Below are 20,393 nucleotides of genomic sequence, written 5' to 3' on the forward strand. Positions count from 1 at the left end.
CTGACTTCTATGAGCAGCTCCAGCAAATTAATCAAAACCAAGGAGGGGGGACACCTGGGTGGCTCAGTCGGTGAAGCGTCCCACTTCGGCTCAGGTCAGGATCTTCTGGTTCGTGAGATCAAGCCCCGCATCAGGCTCTGTGCTGACAGCTGATAGCCCAGAGCCTGCTTCAGATTCTGTCTCCCTCTCTCTCTGCCTCTCCCTCACTTGTGCACTCTCTCTCTCTCTCAAAAATAAATATTAAAATAAAATAGAATGAAAAAATGAGGGTGTCATGGGAACCTCTGAGTCTGTCAGAAGCAAAAGTAGCAAGCCTAGACTTGCCAAAAGCTATTCGAAGTGGAAGGCAGTCTTGTGGGACTATCTCTGTAGAGACAGCATGAGAAACCTATTGAGTTGAATTGTGGGATACCTAGTGGGTGTTGGAGCATTGCTTGGTGTGAGGGGAAAAATTCACACGTTGGAACTAGGTGCAGAACCCTTAGTGTCATATGCCCAAAACAACTACACATAGTCTAATCGTATATTAATTGGTATTAACCAATAGCATTTTTCTGCTGAAAATTCAAAAGAGATTTATTTTAGCTGTATCTGTTCCAAAAGGTAATAAGTTTATGTGAACAAAGTTTATGAACGTGAAGAACATAATTGCATAATATACACACAGTACCGTGTATCAGACACGGTGGCAAACATCGGACTGCAATGTGTTAAGTGTCAACTTATCCTAAAGTTGTTCCGTAATAAGTGAAAAATGTGATTTGGCTCCTTGTTGTGTGGTTTCTTTCGCTGCACGTTCTCCAGCTGTTACTTGCTTGATGGCACTCAGAATACCTGGCTAGACACTCTCGAAGTTGTAAGTCAAACATGGAAGAATCAGTCTGGCTTGGGTTTCCTGCTTGAGCCAACAGGAAGTAAAAATTAGTCCTCTGCTGTTTTGTCCTATTTAAAAGTTAAAAAAAAAAAAATCTTATATGTGGAAAGCAACCAAAAGCCTTCTGCTAAAACAACTGATAAAACCTACACAATAAGTAATGACTTAAAATATTAAATGGGTTTTTTCCCCTTAACAAACTCAGAGTAGTTTAATCCTAAAGTGCATGTATCAGAGAGGAATAAACACGTGCTCAGTTGAATCTGAGGGTTGATAGAGGGTCCAAACTGGTAGAGAAAAAATATCCATATTGCCCTGTTTCCACTTTATTGTAGTCCATAAGATTCCTCAAAAAATTAAAAATAAACTACCCTACGACCCAGCAATTGCACTACTAGGTATTTATCCAAGGGATACGGGTATGCTGTTTCAAAGGGGCAAATGCACCCCAATGTTTATAGCAGTGCTATCAACAATAGCCAAAGTATGGAAAGAGCCCAAATGTCCATCGATGGATGAATAGATAAAGAAGATGTGGTATCTATATGCAATGGAGTATTAGTCAGCAACCAAAAAGAATGAAATCTTGCTATTTGCAACTACATGGATGGAACTAGAGGGTATTATGCTAAGCGAAATTAGTCAGAGAAAGACAAATATCATATGATTTCACTCATATGAGGACTTTAGGACACAGAACAGACAAACACAACAGAAGGGAAGCAAAAATAATATAAAAACAGGGAGGGGACAAAAACATGAGACTCTTAAATATGGAGAATAAACAGAGGGTTGCTGGAGGGGTTGTGGGAGGGGGGGTTGGGCTAAATGGGCAATGGGCATTAAGGAATCTATTCCTGAAATCACTGTTGCACCACATGCTAACTAACCTGGATGTAAATTAAACGATAAATAAATTTAAAAATATATGGTAGGCCATAGGAGATTATAGTGAATGTTCCTTTTAGTGGAAGTTTCTTTCAACTCTTGCTACTTAACAAAAGGAAGCTTACCTCGAAGAAGCCAAGATTTGGGAAAGGTTTGTCTGCTCACATCAAGACCCCCTCCCCTTGTTTTATTCTTATTTTTCTGTCCTTGAACACTCAGAAGCTCTACTCCCTGTCCAACACACTAAGAATGAAATGGTCTTAAGTAAGATCAGAAAGCTCTGGAAGCCAGGTCACTGATACCAGGCATTGGTTCCAGAAATGAATGGATGTGGTTCTCAGAGGAAAGTTACCCCAAGTTTGAGCTATTCTAGAACAGTCATTTCTCCTAGCAAAACCTAACCTTTGGAGAGAGATTGTTCCCATCTGTCCCCACCTGTTCTTTCACTTCCCATCTCCTCTTCCACCTCTTGAAAGCCGTGGCTGGGAAAAAAAACTCAAAAAAAAGGGAAGTCTTCAGAGTAAGGAAACCCTTCCAGTTTGCTTTTTTTCCTGATTGGCTGAGTTGGTATGGGAAGAGAAAAAGAAAACAACAAAACTGTCCTATTCAATTAAAGAGCTAAGGATTTAAACACTGGCTCAGTTCATTTGTCCCTGAATAAATTACTAAACGCCTTGGGCCTCGGGTTACTGATCTATTAAATGGGCATAAAATATACGTCCTTGCTGGTTTACCCTGAGGAAAGTATCGACACATAAGTGCTTAATAAATGGTGAATGGTGTTGGCCTTCCTGTGTGTTCTGGGAGGTGCTTTAGGTTGTGGCTGGGAATAAAGGGAGGTTTGCCTCTAGCCTCTGCCCAGTCAGGGTGCCAGATGAATGTCCTGGCTGATCCCAAAGGCAGTTTCAGTTCATTAGGCACACTTTGTGAAAGGGGTTCACAAGAGCTCAGTTAAAAATGTCAGATGATACCAGCTTGTTCAGGGATCTCTCCATAACACTTTGAGGGGTTCCTTTAAATCAGGACATTATAAAAATACTAGAGGATTTTTACGATGGGCAAATTCACACTGTAGAACAAAGTATACCCAATTTTGAAATAAACTTAGATATAACTATGTGCATAATTATATCTGCAATTCATATTTTTATTATAATTCAGCCTTTAGTGATACAAAGATGGCAAAAAATGAAACGAGATGAAAAACTGTTTAATCGGTAGGTGAAAGTAGAGCAAAAATGTAAATCAAGGTGGAGCAGCATCCCCAGCCACATGTTCACACTTCCGATTTTAGAGAATTGTAACGTTGCCAGTTTGAGCGGGGCCCCCTTAACAATCCCACAGTCCCGCCAATCACCTGAAGCATGTCATCACTTTAGATGCACGTGAAGATTACAGTCACTTGTTTCCTGATTACCCAGGTCACTTTTTAAAAGCATTTTATTTACTTTTTTGTATACATACCCACATATAAAGATAAATTGATATAAATGGCACCATACACACGCGTCTTCAGTCCCTTTCTTTCTTACATTATGGCCCGTGCCAGCCCTTGTCTCCCGCCCACTTTGCTCAACAAAATAACTTAGGTTAGCAACTCCATCTATCCTTCTATAAATGAGACCACCTTACACAAAATCCAAAGATGCCCTGGTCTCTACAGCTTCAGCCTAATCTTTCTCCACCTTCTACATCAAGAACTAAGTTGTATGATGTTCGACATGCTACTAGAAAGATAAACCAATATACCGTAGAACTATTTTCAAAAGCGAAGTTGAGATAAATGGACTTATCAGTCTTTGGTTAAGCTTGGCGCTTTGCATGTAGCACGTTGTCAGTAAAATCTTGATTCTGGAACTATTTCTAGTTTTTACTTGTTTCCCGCCCCCCACCCCCCCCCGCCAACCCCCTTCTTGGTACCACTCTGTCTACAAGGATGAATTTCAGAGGTTTCTGGGTAAAAATTTTAGCCAAGACATATGTATGTTCTAGGGGGGGTGGGCACATACACCCTGAAGGTCAAAGGAAAGAGTGGAGGCAGGGTGCAATCGGCCACCGTGAATGGATGTTTGAGTTACCAAGAAAAATGGGCCAGAGTTTCCATCCAACACCTGCAAACCAATTGCCACATATTAATGTCTCAGTTGACATCAAAGATCTTATTTAGTGCCTTATTTGGCTTAGTGTCATAAGAAAAGTCCCAGCAAAGTAATGAGCCCCTCAAGTCTCCCGCTTCATATCTTTTTTAAAAAATCATGTTGTTTTTTTTTTAACATTTATTCATTTTTAAAAGAAATAAAGATGGAGTGTGCAGACAGAGAGGGGACACAGAATCCGAAGCAGGCTCTGTCAGCACAGAGTCCGATGCAGGGCTCAAACCCACGAACCGTGAAATCATGACCTGAGCCAAAGTTGGTCCCTTAACTGACTAAGCCACCCAGGTGCCCCTCCCACTTCACACCTTAAAGCTTCTTCTTAGGGTCTCCTTTCCTCTCTGAGGTTGCCAGGGCCCAGAAGGTCTCTCCTCATTCCCCATTAAAACTGCTTCAAAGAAAAAACCAGAGGGACACATTCACACTAATATCATATCATAAATGAATAATAAGAGAACTTCAACATACATACCAGTATTGTTTGCAATTTTATAAAAACCAAAGCATTATTTTTAAAAAGAAAAATCCAGGGCGCTGGGTGGCTCAGTCGGTTCAGCGTCCGACTTCAGCTCAGGTCATGATCTCACGGTTCGTGAGTTCGAGCCCCGCGTCGGGCTCTGTGCTGACAGCTCGGAGCCTGGAGCCTGCTTCGGATTCTGTGTCTCCTTCTCTCTCTGCCCCTCCCCAACTCATGCTCTGTCTCTCTATGTCCCTCAAAAAATAAATACATGTAAAAAGACAAATCCAATAGGGTAGTTTTAAGGATAATAGAAACACAGGAAGAAGTCCTGCAGAGCCTTTCTAGCACTCCTGAGTGCATACATAAGCCTCCATAGAAGGTGGCCCTGAGAAACCATTACGAAGAGCACAGGGCTAGAGTCAAGAAAAGCTGCGGGCGTGATTCCAGCTCAGCCATGCACCAGACATTGGAACTTAACAAGTCACTTCACTGTCTAGGCCCCAGTTTCCCCATTTGTAAAGTGAAGGTCTTGAACTAGATCACTTCAAAGTCACTTCCAGCTCCAACATGCTGGGATTCTAGGATTATAATGGCCCTTTTGAGTGGACCACATTATCTGGATTTAAAAGAGATAGCATGCTTGCCATGATACCATAAAGGACTTCTTGGCAAATCCAGAATGGAAAGCTTCTTTTCTGCACGGAACCTCCACCCCCTCCCACCCTTAAGGTGGAGAGCCTGACTCAAGGAAAATTTGAACTCCAGTTCAACACAAGTGTTGATCAATGACGTGCTATCTCATAAGACTGTTCCACTTGTTCTCAGTTTTCTGTCTATAAAAACAAAGTTTACACTAATGACAGGGTGATCTTTTTTTTTTTTATAATTTTTTTTAACGTTTATTTATTTTTGAGACAGAGAGAGACAGAGCATGAACGGGGGAGGGGCAGAGAGAGAGGGAGACACAGAATCGGAAGCAGGCTCCAGGCTCTGAGCCATCAGCCCAGAGCCCGACGCGGGGCTCGAACTCTCGGACCGCGAGATCGTGACCTGAGCTGAAGTCTGACGCTTAACCGACTGAGCCACCCAGGTGCCCCGACAGGGTGATCTTTTAAAAAATTTTTTTTTTCAACGTTTATTTATTTTTGGGACAGAGAGAGACAGAGCTGAACGGGCGAGGGGCAGAGAGAGAGGGAGACACAGAATCAGAAACAGGCTCCAGGCTCCGAGCCATCAGCCCAGAGCCCGACACGGGGCTCGAACTCACGGACCGCGAGATCGTGACCTGGCTGAAGTCGGACGCTCAACCGACTGCGCCACCCAGGCGCCCCCAGGGTGATCTTTTTAAATATGAAAAGCTGACCATGCCACCCCCTGCTCAATCATCTGGTAGTTTCTCATCACCTACTGTAGCAAACACTGTCAGTTGCCAACTCAGCAGCCATTTGTCCTGTTCCCCCTACTTTTCCTCAGAGGCCCAAATTTGTTCCAGTATTCTCTACCTGGCCATGTACTTCAGAAGAAGTGGGTCTGTCCCCTCCAGGGGGCGAGTCCAGGTTTGTCTGAGCCAGTCATGGTGGTTGCATTCCCCTTGCCAGTGAATGGTTTAGGGTTGGGCATGTAATGCAGTTTTGGCCACTGAGGCATGAGGATTAGTCTGCCAGGGGAGCATCTTAAGAAAGATTTTCCTCCCTGATTAGAAAGACACAGATCAAGTCAGAAAGCAAACAAACAAACCTCTCTTCCTCTTTGGTCATCTTGCGATCCAAAGAAGAAGCAGTCTGAGGATAAAGGACCATACCAAGAATGGCAGAGCAAAAAAAGTGGAAAGAGCCTAGGTCCTTAATGACAGAGTTGAGCCACTGAATTCAGCCATCTTAGAACCTCCTGCCTTTGAGCACATTATATATGCTAATCAATTTTCTTCAGCCTTTAAGTCAGTAATGTTGGAGGTTTCCATTCGTGCAGATGAACACATGCCAATACATCTACAGTGCAAAATTAGCATATAGTTTTTGGTACACAAAGCCCTTCATGATCTAATTGCCTCATCTCAGTCACCATCCATGAGGCTCTAGTCACCCTAGCCTTTGCCTAGCATGCCCACCTCCAAATTGTGCACCCTCATAAACACCACTACTCATCTTTCAAGTTCCAACAAAAGTATCTCCTCCTTTTTAAAAGTTTGCTTAACTTCCTTGGGCAGGCTCTGCTGTACCGATTTCCAGCAGTGTTTCGTACATGCCTCCATTACATTGTTACCATTTGCATGCCAGTCGACCACACTAGACTGTGAACTTCTTGAGGGTAGGGCCCTCCAGGGCCTGTTTCTCTTATATTACCAGTCCCTGAGCATATTTCTGACTCATGGGCATGCTGAATGAATGTAACACCTGACTTTACCTATCATTTTAGGAATAGAGCTCACCCTTAATTTGGAAAGTTTAATTCCTGTCTATCTCAGTGTGGGCCTTGCCCCGACTCAAATGCACAGAGGTCTGAGTAATTGAAATGTCTGAGACAACATAACCACCAATTCCTGAGACCTTCACAGACTATGAGTGGTGGCTCTGGAGTTAGTTATGTTTGACAGTCTGACAATCAATCATGTTCTCTTCATTAAAAGAAATGAACAATGGAGGGAAATGTGTCCACTCCATTTGGGGAGTAGACGAATCCTATCCTATAACTCAGCTTCGAGATGAAGAAGTGCTAAGGCATAGCGAGCTACCTCGGTGATCCATCCAGCGTGAGGACATCAGGGCAGGCTAATATTTTAGAGTGACCAAAATTCGTATGAAGGAAATGAGGAACAGGGAGACTTCAGACCACAAATCCAAAACCTAAATCGGTTCCGCTTAAGCTTTCCTCTATGTTGAGAAACTGCCTCACGGAGATCGGACACCGTCTTCCACACCAGCCTGCGCTCTACTGTTCTCTGTCCCCTCCACACACACCACACATGTACGAACATTGGGCGCTACCTACCATTCTGTCTTTCTGTAAATAGCAGCAGCTCCACTGAGTAACCATTTAAAAGTTCACATCTGCCCAGGGGTAAAACAAATGACACACCCTGCAATGCACAAGATAAGCCAGAGAACTGAAACACACAATTTCAGCAATTCCCTTTCAGGCCCAAAGCATTCTTTTGGGAATGCAGATCACCTTTAGCGGGACAGGGGGAGAACAATTACACTAGGGGTGCGATGACTCATTTAAACAGCATAATTCAAATATCTTATTCATGTTGCAATATAATCGAACTCCTGAGGGGTTGCTACACTCCTTGAAGGAAAGAAAAAAAAAAGTGATAAGGGAGAAAATGCAGAGCAATGACATGGCGGGGTAGACAGGTACCGGAGGCTGAAGGGAGTCAGGGTGAGCGGGATGCTGGCCGCCCACTAGCCTTCACGGAGCAAATAGGGAAATTCCCCTCTACTGTTCCCGGAGTTGTGGGGCCCCCTGACCGCTTACACTGTCTATGGGAAAAACATGAATGCTAGTCCAGAGTCATTCGATCATCAAAACGTGCTGAGTACCTACTATGCGCTAGCACTGGGGGTGCAAAGAGAAGACAAAATTCCTCCCCCGGAAATAGCTGTCCCAATAGTAGGGAAGATAGACAAAACAGCGTGACCAGCGCTATAACAGAGAGGGAGAAAAGACACTTGCCGAGAGACAGTGAATTCTAGCTAAGAGTGCTGACGCAGGCCTCACAGGACGCGTGCTTAAAATGCCTTGAAAGAGGAGTAAGAAGGGTCTCTCCTGGGCCTACACAAGGCTCACAAACAAGGTAATGTGTCAAACGACAAGTTGCTGGGAGTAGTCTGGAGTGTGTGTGTCAGATACACACAGCAGGGCAGGGTGAGGGGCCGCGTTTACATCTAGGCCCAAGCCCAACCTGCCTTATTTCCCCCCTCTGGCTGCTCCTGACTCACTCTCACATCCCTAAACACCACTCCCAGGCCTTTCTGGGCCTTCCCTCCTGAACACGTGCCCTGCCCTCCGCCTCCAATTTCCCTCACCCTGTTCCCTTCTCTGCCTGGACATTTCATCTCTGTGTGAAGCCTCCCCACATCCTTGGGCAGAGCAAGGTGCTTGTCCTTCTGTCCCGCTGCCCACCTCCTTTTGGCCACTTGGTAGGATGGACTATGTTTCTACTTTAAAAAGGCATAGACACAGTCCCTGCCTTCAGGGAGTTTGGGAACCAAAAGCCCTGAAACACAGAGCAAGACACAAGCCACAAGTGCAGCCCCCAGTGCCCAGATGATCACCACAAGCTGAGCTGGCTTATTATGACAAAGGTGCAGGGACCGAGGGCCATATCCTTAAGAGAGCTCCACTCTGCCATGGCCCTCAATCAACTCTTTTGATTCCAGTATCTCTCACTGCGTTGTCTCAATCCATGACCTCAATTTTGTTTCATCCCTTTACTCCTCCATTTCGGAGATTGCTCTGTTCTTCTCGGGCCCCACAACCAGCTGTCCAGAAACAGCATGATAACAAGAAAGAGCACAAGCTGTGACTTCACCCAGAGCTAGACTTGCCTCCCAGCTGCAGCAACCCAATGACTTGCTGTGAATTGAAGGAGATGACAGCATTGAACTGCTCCAAGACATGGTAAGCACTCAACAATCCACAACTCCCGTGGCTGTTGATTAGCCTTGGGGTCATCCATCATTGCATCCACCTCCAAGCTTCATATCTACTGTCTTTTGAGTTCCAACAATTTTCTCCCCTCCCTCTCCTCTCCAACCTGTCCTTATCCTTCAGCAACAGTGACAGATCCTATATAACTGTAGGACCTCACAAGCTTCATAGAGGAGGTGGCTTGGATGATGGGTCTAAAAGACAAGTAGCCTTGGGATCTGTGGATCTGACAAGAGGAGGACATACCAGAAAGTGGGAAATGGTGAATAAAGGCAGAGACAGGAAAGTATGTATCTAGAGTTCTTGTAGGGGAACGTAGGGTCTCTGGTTTGGCTGGATGGTGGGGTCAATGCCAGAGATATTAGAGGTCAGGATAGACAGAGGCTGGGACCATCATCTGCAGTTTCGGGGAAACCACAAGCATGGATTTGTGGGGGTAGGGGAGGGGGGAGCAGGCTGTAGGGTGACTGTACACGAGATGCATTGGGAAGAAAGAGATCCAAGATACAGGTCGCTCCTCAGGGGTGACCCTCGTGTCATACAAAACACACAAAATCGGAAGCCCTGAGCTCCAAGATCTGCAACCAATGAAGTGAGCCATCTTGGGACTTCTGTTGGCTCATCGGCAAAATGAAAAGCTGGACTTTCCTGTGGAGTTACCCAAGTTCAAATACCAGCCTAGCCACTTATCAGAACAAAAAGATCTTAGGTAAAGTCTTGAATATTTTGATGTCTTCATTTCCCTCATCTGTAAAATGATGGCAAGGGCCCTACTTTCCTTATGGTGCTGCTGCAAAGACAAAGCATAGACAACCATACTGGCATGAGATAGGAATTTAAAAAGGAAAAGGTCTGTTAAAAGTCCTTCCAGCTTAAAAAGAAAAAAAAAAAAAAAGATTCACAGTCCCGCCTATGACAGTCCTATCCTATTCAGAAAAAATCCTGGAACCTAATCTGGGATAGTCCGGGGTACAACATGAAAATTTCCTTCTGATCCATTAAAAAAAAAAAATTTGCATCCTTAATGATCCTTTCCAGATTGTCTTCAGAAAATGAAAATGTATCATTAGGAAGTTAGAAAAGCAATTGTAAAAGTCTTGGAAATAATAAAACTCAGTTAAGCCTTTGATTTCTAACTGAGACTTGGCCTGCATTTAGAAGAGGAAGGGCTATCAAACAGGCATGCAGGCACACCACTTGTGTCTTCCCGTGACTCATGGAGACTCTGGAAAGCAAACAGACCACAAAACTATAACCAAGTGCTTGCTCAAGTCCACCAAACCTTATATGTCCCCAAATTTGTCTGCGACAGGTCAATTTTGACTCTTCTAGAATCTGAGGACCAAAAAGATGATCTATTTCAAGACTCTGACCAAGAAGGTCCTGTTTCAGTTCTTAAAAAAAAAAAAAAATCCCAAGAGTAAAAAAAAAAAAAAATTACCAAATGTTACTAGTCCTATTCCACCCTTCACATACCTTGCACTTACTTACCCACCATTAGGAAAACATTTATCACACTAGTGGGTTTCTAGATGTCTGTCTCCCCAGAGACTGAACATAAGGATATGTCTACTTCATGTTTCACTCCCAGTGCCTCCTGTATGACCGTCACCATACCCACTATATTTTCAACCCCTGTGATCCAGGGCAGCCTGAAACCACAGTGCATATTCTTGCAATTACACCTACCGCATCCCAAAGGACTGAAGGAAAAAATAGCCGGAATACATGAGCGAATGAGCATTCACATCCCATGCCATTCTTTCCACCCCAAATACCCTTTCCTTTCATTTTTGAGACTTCTCAAGTCTCCTCTGGAAGGCATTTCCTTATTGATCCCCACTCACTTCTGACTGTGTCTCGCCACTGTGCCTCTCTCAGCAGTTAGCACTCAATGTGTGTTACAGGAATTCTCACCTCTTTCACTCTGAAGCAGTGTGCTACATTGAGTAGGCTCTCTCTGAGCTTTGCCCTTTTGGCTCTCCTTCTACTTCATCTACTCAAAAAGTTCCCACTTCTTAAGCCTCCTTCTTCCTGCCCTCCTTTCCCACAGATGAAACATCTTTGAGGTGGACAGAGCAGGGCACAGGTCAGAGATTCTCACCTGACTATTCATCACAATCATCTACAGAGGTTAAAAAATAACAGATGGGGGCTCTCTGCGCCTCCCCATTCAATACACAGCAGCATCTTCTTGTGCAGTGCCAGCTGCATCCTCAAGACATGATGGTGGAGGTCAGAGTGAACAGATTTGACCTTATTGGGTACCTTGTTACCAGGGCTGCTTTTAAATCTGGCAAAGTAAATATTGTCATCACAAATGACTTCTTCGTTGACCTCAACTACATGGTCTATGTGTTCCAGTATAATTTCACCCATGACAAATTCAATGGCACAGTCAAGGCTGAGAATGTGGAACCCGTCATCAACAGAAAGCCCATCTCCGTCTTCTAAGAGAAAGTTCCTGACAACATCATGGGGTGATGCTGGTGCCGCATATGTTGTGGAGTCTGCTGGTGTCTTCACTACCATGGAGGAAGCTGGAGCTCACTTGAAAGGTAGAGCTAAGAGGGTCATCATCTCTGCCCATCCTGCTGATGCCCTCATGCTTGTGATGGGTGTGAGCCGTGAGAAGTATGACAACTCTCTCAAGATTGTCAGCAATGCCTCCTGCACCACCAACTGCTTGGACCCTCAGGCCAAGGTCATCCATGGCAACTCTGGCACCGTGGAGGGACTCATGACCACAGTCCATGCCATCAGTGCCACCCAGAAGACTGTCAATGGCCCCTCTGGGAAGCTGTGGTGTGATGACTGAGGAGGGGCCCAGAACGGCATCCCTGCTTCTACTGGCACCGCCATGGCTGTGGGCAAGATCATCCTTGAGCTGAATGGGAAGCTCACTGACATGGCTTTCCATGCCTCCACCCTCAACATGTCAGTTGTGGATCAGACCTGCCACCTGGAGAAAGATGCCAAATACAATGACATCAAGACATGGTGGAGCAGGCATCGGAGGGCTCCCTCAAGGGCATCCTGGGCTACACTGGCCAGGTTGTCTCTTGCAACTTCAACAGTGACACCCACTCTTCCACCTTTGATGCCGGGGCTGCGTTGCCCTCAATGGCCACTTTGTCAAGTTCATTTCCTGGGATAATAATGAATTTGGCTAAGGCAACTGGGTGGTAGATTTTGTGGTCCAGATGGCCTCCAAAGAGTAAGAGCCCCCTGGATCACCAGTCCCAGCAAGAGTAAGAGGAAAAGAGAAGCCCTCAGCTGCTGAGGAGTCCTTGCCCCAACCCATCCCCCAACACACTGAGAATATCCTGACCTCTATATGGTTTCCATCCCAGACCCCTTGATAAAGGGGAGGGGCTTGGGGATACCTGCCTTGTCATGTGCCATTAATAAATACCCAGCCAAAAAGAGAGAGAGAGAGAGAGGAAAATAACAGATAGGCATGTGGGATCATTGCTTTCTAGAAGGAAATAGGTCACAAGTCACTGTTGGAAGTGTTTGTCTGTGGAAGGAAGGACTGAAAGCTGGATGGAAAGGGCAGACACTTTCTTTTCTGTACTGTGAATTTTTACTTTGGGCATGCATGTTATTTAATTTTCTTAAAAATGGAAAAAACAGATCCTCAAGGTCTATTCCCAGATACGATTATTTAGTATATCCAGGAAAGGGCCTTGGCATCGGTATTTTATTTAAAATATGGGTGATTTTGATGCAAAGGCAGAATTGGGGCCCAAGGGGGAGAAAGAGGGTGTATATGTGTTGTGTAGGTGTGAATGCACATGTGATTCTGTGTGGCAGGGAGGGGGTTGGGGGCAGGATTCCACAACTGAAAAATTCCTTCAATATTCCTTGCCTAGAAGTTTCCTCAGCCTTCTCCCCAGAAGCCAGATGAGACAGTGGGCTCAATTGCTTCCCCCTAAGGAAAGGCCAGAATGAAGCTTGCTCCCTATTGGAGGGTGAGTAGTGAATGGTGACAAGTGTGGACTCAGGAGCCAGGCAACCCATGTTTAAGTCCTGGCCCTAACTGTGCATCCAGGAACTTCTCTCTGCCTTCGTGTCCTCATTTAGTGTTGTGTGAACATGACACATGTTGCTATATCCAGAGTACTTAGAGCCAGGCCTGGCATGGGAAAAGCACAGTGCAATCACTATTAGCACAAACAGGTGACAGGTGAGCCCCTTGTTATCATGAAAGTTGAAGCAGGTCACCCCCTTCGTCATCTGTGCCCCTGTGGTGCCATATTGCTGGCCCTGTGGAATCACACCATAATGCCGTTGTTTGGTTATATGCCTGTCTGCATTACTGGGATGTTACTGCCCTAAGGGAGACCCTGCTGTCCCTTTAATATTTTGTTGTCCCTTGGACATAGAGCAGTGGCCTTTGAGTGCCTGTAAAGCATGCCAAGGAAGTAGCCACTTAGTTACAAAGCTCCAGCATCCCTTTCTTCCAGAAAGCCATTCTTGACCTAGCTGAGTTTAACTATCTCCTGCTCTCTGTCCATGGACTCACCTCCTGGTAGCATGTCAACATTTCACCACCTTAGGCTGAGATTCCGTCTCTCTTTCCAGGTGAGGGCTCCTTGGCGATAAGCCTTTTCTTCTCCTGTGTTACACACTTCCAGATTTCGGTGCATTTCTTGGCATACAGCAGGAGTGCAATAAATGTCTGTTGAGTCAGACTGCTGTTCTCATCTGACCCCAGCTGACACTCTCTGCAACCCCTACAGAAAGCAACCAAGGTGTTAACTTGATGTGGGTGGGGTGGGGTGGGGTGGAGGTAGAAGGTGGGTTTCTCTCCAAGAGAAGCATTTTTTTAGTAAACAGTCTGCAGATACTTGAAAAAGAGGAACATGTTGTGCCCTGGTTCTAAAATCCTAGGTAATTATACTTCATCGGCAGCCCGGCCCTTTGTTCTTTACCAAAACTGCATAGGAATAATCTTGCCATACTATTGCTACTATTAATAATGTGTAGACCTTATCACATTACAAACTGTATTATGAAAATTGAGTGCCAACACAGGGGAAAACTGATAGGACAAAGCTACCTCATTCTGTTGATAAGGGAGCAGACTTCCTTCGGACCGAAGTTAGGTCCCTTCTGGGCATGGGAACAAACTGCAGCCTCCTCAGCCCCAACCCCCTCCGTCTGCTCTGCTCGCACCAATCAAAGGGATCAGTGAGGACTTTGTGCCAAGTGCTGCCTCCTGAAGAACCCTCTATGCCTGCACCATGGCCAGCAGTTTGCATTCAGAGCAACCAGCAGGCCTTTCAAAACACAGGGACACAGCCCAATCCACACAGTGTTCGCTTTGTATAAGGACGTCTTCCCGTAGTTTCCACTTCAGTCTCCCAGACCACACCTGTAAACAGGGTGTCGTCCTCACTTTTGTGTCTCACCCTCCTCCTGTGTGAACTATAAATTCTTCTAAGCCGAGAATGGGCGGGGGAGGGGGGGAACCCTCTCGCTAGATTCGCCCCTCTTCCTCCTTGGGGTTGCCCAGGGCTCCTTGGGAGGGCCTTGACTCCTTCGGATTGTGGTGCTCTGTGAGCATTCAACGTACAGCATTGCATCAGCGGGAAGGAGAAGGTTTCCACCTACAGTTCATTAAACACAGTTTTGCTGTGCACATCCTCCATTAGGAAGTAGAGCATCCAAGTCCAGCAATCCCCTGAAGGACCCTGAGGAAAGTACCTCCTCAGGGCTTACTTTTGCCTGCAAAAACCAAAAGAGGTCTGAGCCCAAAAAGGATGTGGTGTAACTTCCTAAATTCACCTCCTATTCTTTTTTGGAAAAGACTTGCCCAGAGACCCAAACTGATTTTCCTTATTTCAAATGCAAATTGCACACACACACACACACACACAGGCACACACAGAGACACACACTGTGAGAGTTTTTATGAGGTAAATGGTGGTGTCGTGATCGTCCAAGTTCAGCACCACTTTTTAACTTTCCATCACCAGGCCTTATCTTTCCAGAAAACAGATGAAAAGGTCTGAGGGAGGGAGGTGATCGTAGAGATGGGAATGGCTTTTATTAAAAGAGTGTTTTCCCAGACCTTAACTAAACCTCATCCACTTTTGTCAGTCAGGGCCGACAGTTGAGAGCAATATTAGAGGAGGTAATTGCATGTATCAGTCAACAGCTTTTGTCCTGCAGCCGCTGAGAATTACAGTAAAACGGGCACAGGAAAACAGCATACTGGATTAAAGGCAAAAAAGATCTTTCTCCAGTTTCTCTCTACTCACCAGCTGTTATGTTCGGCTGTAGAGACAGAAGCAGCAATAATATCTGGGGGAAATCTAGCCTACCACAGTCTGGTTTTTTTTTTTTCTCCTTCTGTTTTTCCTCCGCCTTAAACGTGATTAAGCTTCGACTTTAAAGAGAAACTTTCTCAAAAAGCATTCTGTCTCACCATAGCAACTAAGCTATTGACCCTATATGAATTTTCCCCCCATTCAAGTATATGAGCACATGTAAACCTGAACCTTCTACCATTGCTTAGACTGACTATAAAACAACCACCTCAGAGTTTTTGATATCACTTACTAACAGGGCCCAGTAGTTGCTTAAATAAACAGTTGGCAAGACACAGGTACGTACGCGGATGAAAAGTTCACATAGGGGTCTGAAATTCGCCCCCCCTGAAATGCCTACACCTATGCACCAGGCACAAATCCCCACAAGAGAAGTGTGGTTGTCACCAGGTCCCTGGTGCTGCGGACATCACACACTGGCCCCCATACCCCAATACTAAAGGAACTTTAGGAAATTTCTCTCAACCATGAGAAAATAACCAAGTCTGTCCAAAAGCAGCCAGAGACTTTGGACACCAAAGAGGAACTCTTAGGGCCAAGGTGGCCACGGTACCTTAGAGGGGGAACCGACTGAGCTGGGAAGGACAGAGACCAACTCCAGCAGGATAGCAGTGGTCCCAGGTCATTACTGAGTGCGTTAGTGAAACCAGGGGCAGCGCTGAGTTTGGCCAGCTCCACCATGACTCTGGCAAAGGCCAATTGGGATATGGGTGCGGCGAGCCACAATAAAGTTGTTGTTATTAATGAATTTGATCCTTAAATACTTGAAATCCTATTGCCACGATCGATTTCGGATGCAACAGTAAACACGCCTTTTTTTCTTAATTTTTTTTTTTTTTTTACTTTACTTACAGGCCAGAAACTGAGGTTTAGAGAAGTAAAGCAACTCAACCAAGTTAACATAGCCAGTGAATAATACAGGCAGGATTCAAATCCAGCTCTGTCTTTTGCAAAGCCGTGCTCGTGCCGCCACAACCTCTTCTCCCTGGGGAGGGGGCACGTCCAGCAATAGTTGAGTATGGATGCCGGGGATGAGGGGAGCTATAGGATAAACCTGTAGCATTTTCCTGGGACATCAAACCCGTTCAAATATTAGTGAGTGTCAAATGGAACAGGAGGAGTAAGGTGGTGGGGGATTAAGTAATTGCACTAATCAATATTTTATAACATTTGTCACATTAAATCCAATGGCCGTATTAGGGAGCAAGATGCAATATTGCTATTTTTAAAAAAGATTGAATAGGTAATGAATTAATATGATTCAAATTCAAACACTATAAATAGTACAAAGTGGAAAGTTTCTCCCTCCTTTATCCCCAAGCCCCCAATTCCCAATTCCCTACTCACTAGGCAAATTATTACTTATTTTAGGCATATGCATATACATATATCATATATATATGTATATATATATGATAGCAAGTATATATATAGTCATTTTTTTTCTTTTTTAAGCAAATAGTAGCCCACTAGACATGTTTTTCTGCACATTGCTCTTTTTCATTAAACAGGAAACCTTGGAGTTCATATCTATAAACAACTCCCTCATTCTTGTTGACAGCTGTTAGTATTTCATTAAATTGATGCCTCATTATTTATTTAACCAATCCTATTAGTGGACTCTCAGAATGTTCTGAAACTTTGCTACTACAAACAATGCCTCAATTAATAATCCTTTACATGGATCGTTTCACACATTTGAGAATATGTATGTGGGATGCATTGCCACAAGTAGAGCTGCTAGGTCAAAGGCATTTGCATTTACATTTTGACAGATATTAACAAATTTCTTTCTCTGGAAGTTGTACCAATTGGCAGAAAGCCATTTCTCAGTATTATCAAACTCTTTTCAGTTTGCCAATCTGACAGGTGAAAAATGAAATTTCACTGTTGTTGTAATTTGCATTTTTCTTCCTATGGGTGGGGCTGAGTAGCTTTTCCATGTCCTTAAAAGCCATTTCTCTTTTAGTGTCTGCAAACTGTCCATATCCTTTGCCTACTTTTTATAGGGTTTGGGGCTTTTTTTCATTGGCTTGCAGAGTTCTTTATATAGAGTACAAAAACCAGCCCTTTGTCGGAGACTTGAGCCGCACAGTTTCCCCTCACCCACCAGTCTGCCTTCTCCCGTCAGTTTCCACTGAGCAACCCAGCCCCACAGTGGCAGCGTGGCACTGGCAGCCTGACTGTCCCCATGCTGACCCATGTTGACCCATCCGCACCTGAACTCTCCTGAAATCTACTTGTGGCCTTGCCAAGCTCCCACCCACGTCTTGGGTTCATCCCCCAGGGCCTGTTCTTGTCCAACGGATGTCCAAGTCACCGTGATCTGGCTATTGCATCTCCAAGCTCCTCTGAAGAGGTGAGGAAGTAAGAGAACGGTGAGAGCCGGTGCATATTCTCAACACCAGACCCCTACCAGGATCTCTACAGGCCACTGTGTCTTCTCCACTAAGCATGCCCGCGATCACGTAAAGTGCCTTGATAATAATAATCGTTCTCACGTATTGAACATTTACTGTGTGCCAAGCACCAGTTGAAGCACTTTACGTCTATTTCCTCATTTCATCTTCAAAATGTCTCAAGAAGGTATTATTATCATCAACCTCTTCTACAGATGACAACACAAGTGACAGAAATGTTCAATAATATGCCATGGGTCATATAATGCCAATATGAAGCCAGGACTGAAAGTCAACTATATATCAACCTAACCCAACCCTGAAAATTGCTGTAATCTTCAGCAGATATCCTGGCCACCACTCAGGTTACATATATCACATGCATGTACACACATATACACACACTGTAATACAGGGAAATCTCACCAATATTTTATGAGATTAACAAACACTTTATCCTAGTACCAACATGATATGAGGTCCTGTGGGCTTACATAAGCAAATTAAAGATGTTTGGGGCCTTAGCTTGCCTAGTTTTAACCGAAAGCCACGTAAGTTGTACAAAAATCTAAGGAACTATCCAGCTTTCCAAGAATCAAGGAAATAATATCTAGGAAAAGATGGCTTAAGAATTATGACAGGGGCTGGTCCCATGGGTCTACTTGGAAGTGATGCTCTGTTACTGAAACTTACACAACTCTCATATCCAAGGTAGAAGGCCATCCCAACCCTCAGCACATGCAAATGAAAAATCTTCCTACAATAAGTTGCTTAGGGATGCCTACTTCCACCTTATAGTTCCAAGGCCTAGGGCTATAAAAACAAACTTCCCCAACTCAAACCCACATCTCAAAGCCAAATATCCTGGGAGAGACACCAGAGTGACTCATTCGACTATGTCTCTGTCATGCCAGATGAGGCCAGCTCATGTCTGTGCTCTGCCCCCCCCTCAGCCTCATTCCCTCGATGTGACCACAAGGGAAACAATGATCCGGTTGCATCTTCATCTTGACAGTATCAATGCAGCCCAAAAGGACAACTTCTACGCCATCTACCTCGGACAGCTGTGGCTAAAGGACACAGTCAATCCCCTGACTGAGTGAGTCTCTGCAGGAACTGGTAAAACACGACTCTCTTGTGCTAGTTCTGTAAGGGATTCCAGCCAGTGTATACGTTTAACTCTACAGTCAGATTTTGGACACTCCAGGTCAAATAATCCAGATGGCAATCTAATTCAATTTTTAGTTCCTCTACCCATATTCCTTTTGATCAGTTGACTGTTAATTCATCCCTTGGACTGAAAGATAATCTATTCATTTATCATCCCCAAAACATTCTGAGTCCCTGTTGTGCTATAGGCACTAAAAATAAAAGGATCACACAAAAAAGTTCTTAATTATAAGGAACTTATTGTCTATTAAGTTACAGGAATTTAAAAAAAAAACTATTAAAAGCAATTGCAATGCTAGGGAACTTCTGTTTGGATGGAAGTAAGAGTCCACGGGATGACCCTCAAGAGCTGAAACCAGGCAAGATGGCAAAGGATAGCCAGGGGAAGCGATGACTGAGCTAAGGCACTGGCAGGTCTAGAGGTAGTAGGGAAAATAATCCAAGTAGAGGTGCATCGTGAGCAGAGGCCTGGAGATGAGAAAGCCATCACTCACTTGAGAGGCGACAGAAGCCAAGTATGACGGCAACCAGAAGGGCTAAGTCTGTAAACATGAGCAGGGGCCAGCTGTGAAAGGCCTTGCATGCTTTGCCAGATGTGTCTGACCGAAGGTGGGGACAACCACAGAAATAAGTGTATTAAGCAGGAGCATGGTACAACCACAGCAAAGCCGTTCAGGGGGTTAGTCATTTCATCATAGGTTGTAAATGACTGTTGAGGCTTAACTGGTTAGTGTTTCAATAAGAGACAAAATCTTCTGCAAAAGAATGAGTCCCAGTGTAGAACTAGGAGAAATCAAATGAAATTGGTGTTGGTGGGCTAAGTGCCCAGATGTGAGAGACCCCATTGGTCTTTCCCAAATCACGCTAAACGATATCTACCATTTCTCTCATTAGCACAAAATTTCACACACACACGCAATATCACTTATACATCAGATTATTCATTATAGTATTAGTTATCACAAGATTGAAAACCTAAATATTTATCAGTTTGGGACTGTTTAAATAAATTATGGTAAATATATATATTAATTGTATATATAAATACACACACATATACATTTATATATATATAAAATGGAATGCCATGAAGCTATAAAAAAGGCTGAGGGAACTCATTATTTACTATGTAAAAAGAGCTTCAAAATAAAGTATTGAGCAGAAAATGCAGACCAGTGCATATACTACACTATCATTTTTCCCTGAAAGATACTGGGGGCAAGTGGAAGGGAAATACATATGTAATTTTGTGTGCGTGCATAAAACAACTCTGGAAGGAGACACAAGAAAACAATAATATTTGGTAGCCAGTAGGAAGTGGGTAGCCAGGGGAAGGAGGCTTCACTATATTCCTCTTTTGTTCCTCTTGAATCATGTAAATGTGTTACCTATTCAAAACCGTCCCTGTCCTTGAATAGCTCACGGCCCAAACTGTAAACACACGCACAACAGGCAAGA

The 20,393-nt window shown here is 44.3% G+C and overlaps 1 long non-coding RNA gene and 1 pseudogene across 1 annotated transcript; one reads left to right on the forward strand and one right to left on the reverse strand.

Annotated features, from left to right (window-relative positions):
- Positions 1–560: 560 nt before the first annotated feature.
- LOC122491690 lies at positions 561–13,767 on the reverse strand. Its single transcript, XR_006299420.1, has 2 exons — positions 13,557–13,767; positions 561–942 (listed from the first exon to the last, which is right to left on the reverse strand). It is a non-coding gene; the product is annotated as an uncharacterized LOC122491690 (long non-coding RNA).
- LOC122491689 lies at positions 9,992–13,160 on the forward strand (annotated as a pseudogene).
- Positions 13,768–20,393: the final 6,626 nt, after the last annotated feature.

Source organism: Prionailurus bengalensis, chromosome C2, assembly GCF_016509475.1.
Source record: "Prionailurus bengalensis isolate Pbe53 chromosome C2, Fcat_Pben_1.1_paternal_pri, whole genome shotgun sequence".
Classification (NCBI taxonomy): domain Eukaryota; kingdom Metazoa; phylum Chordata; class Mammalia; order Carnivora; family Felidae; genus Prionailurus; species Prionailurus bengalensis.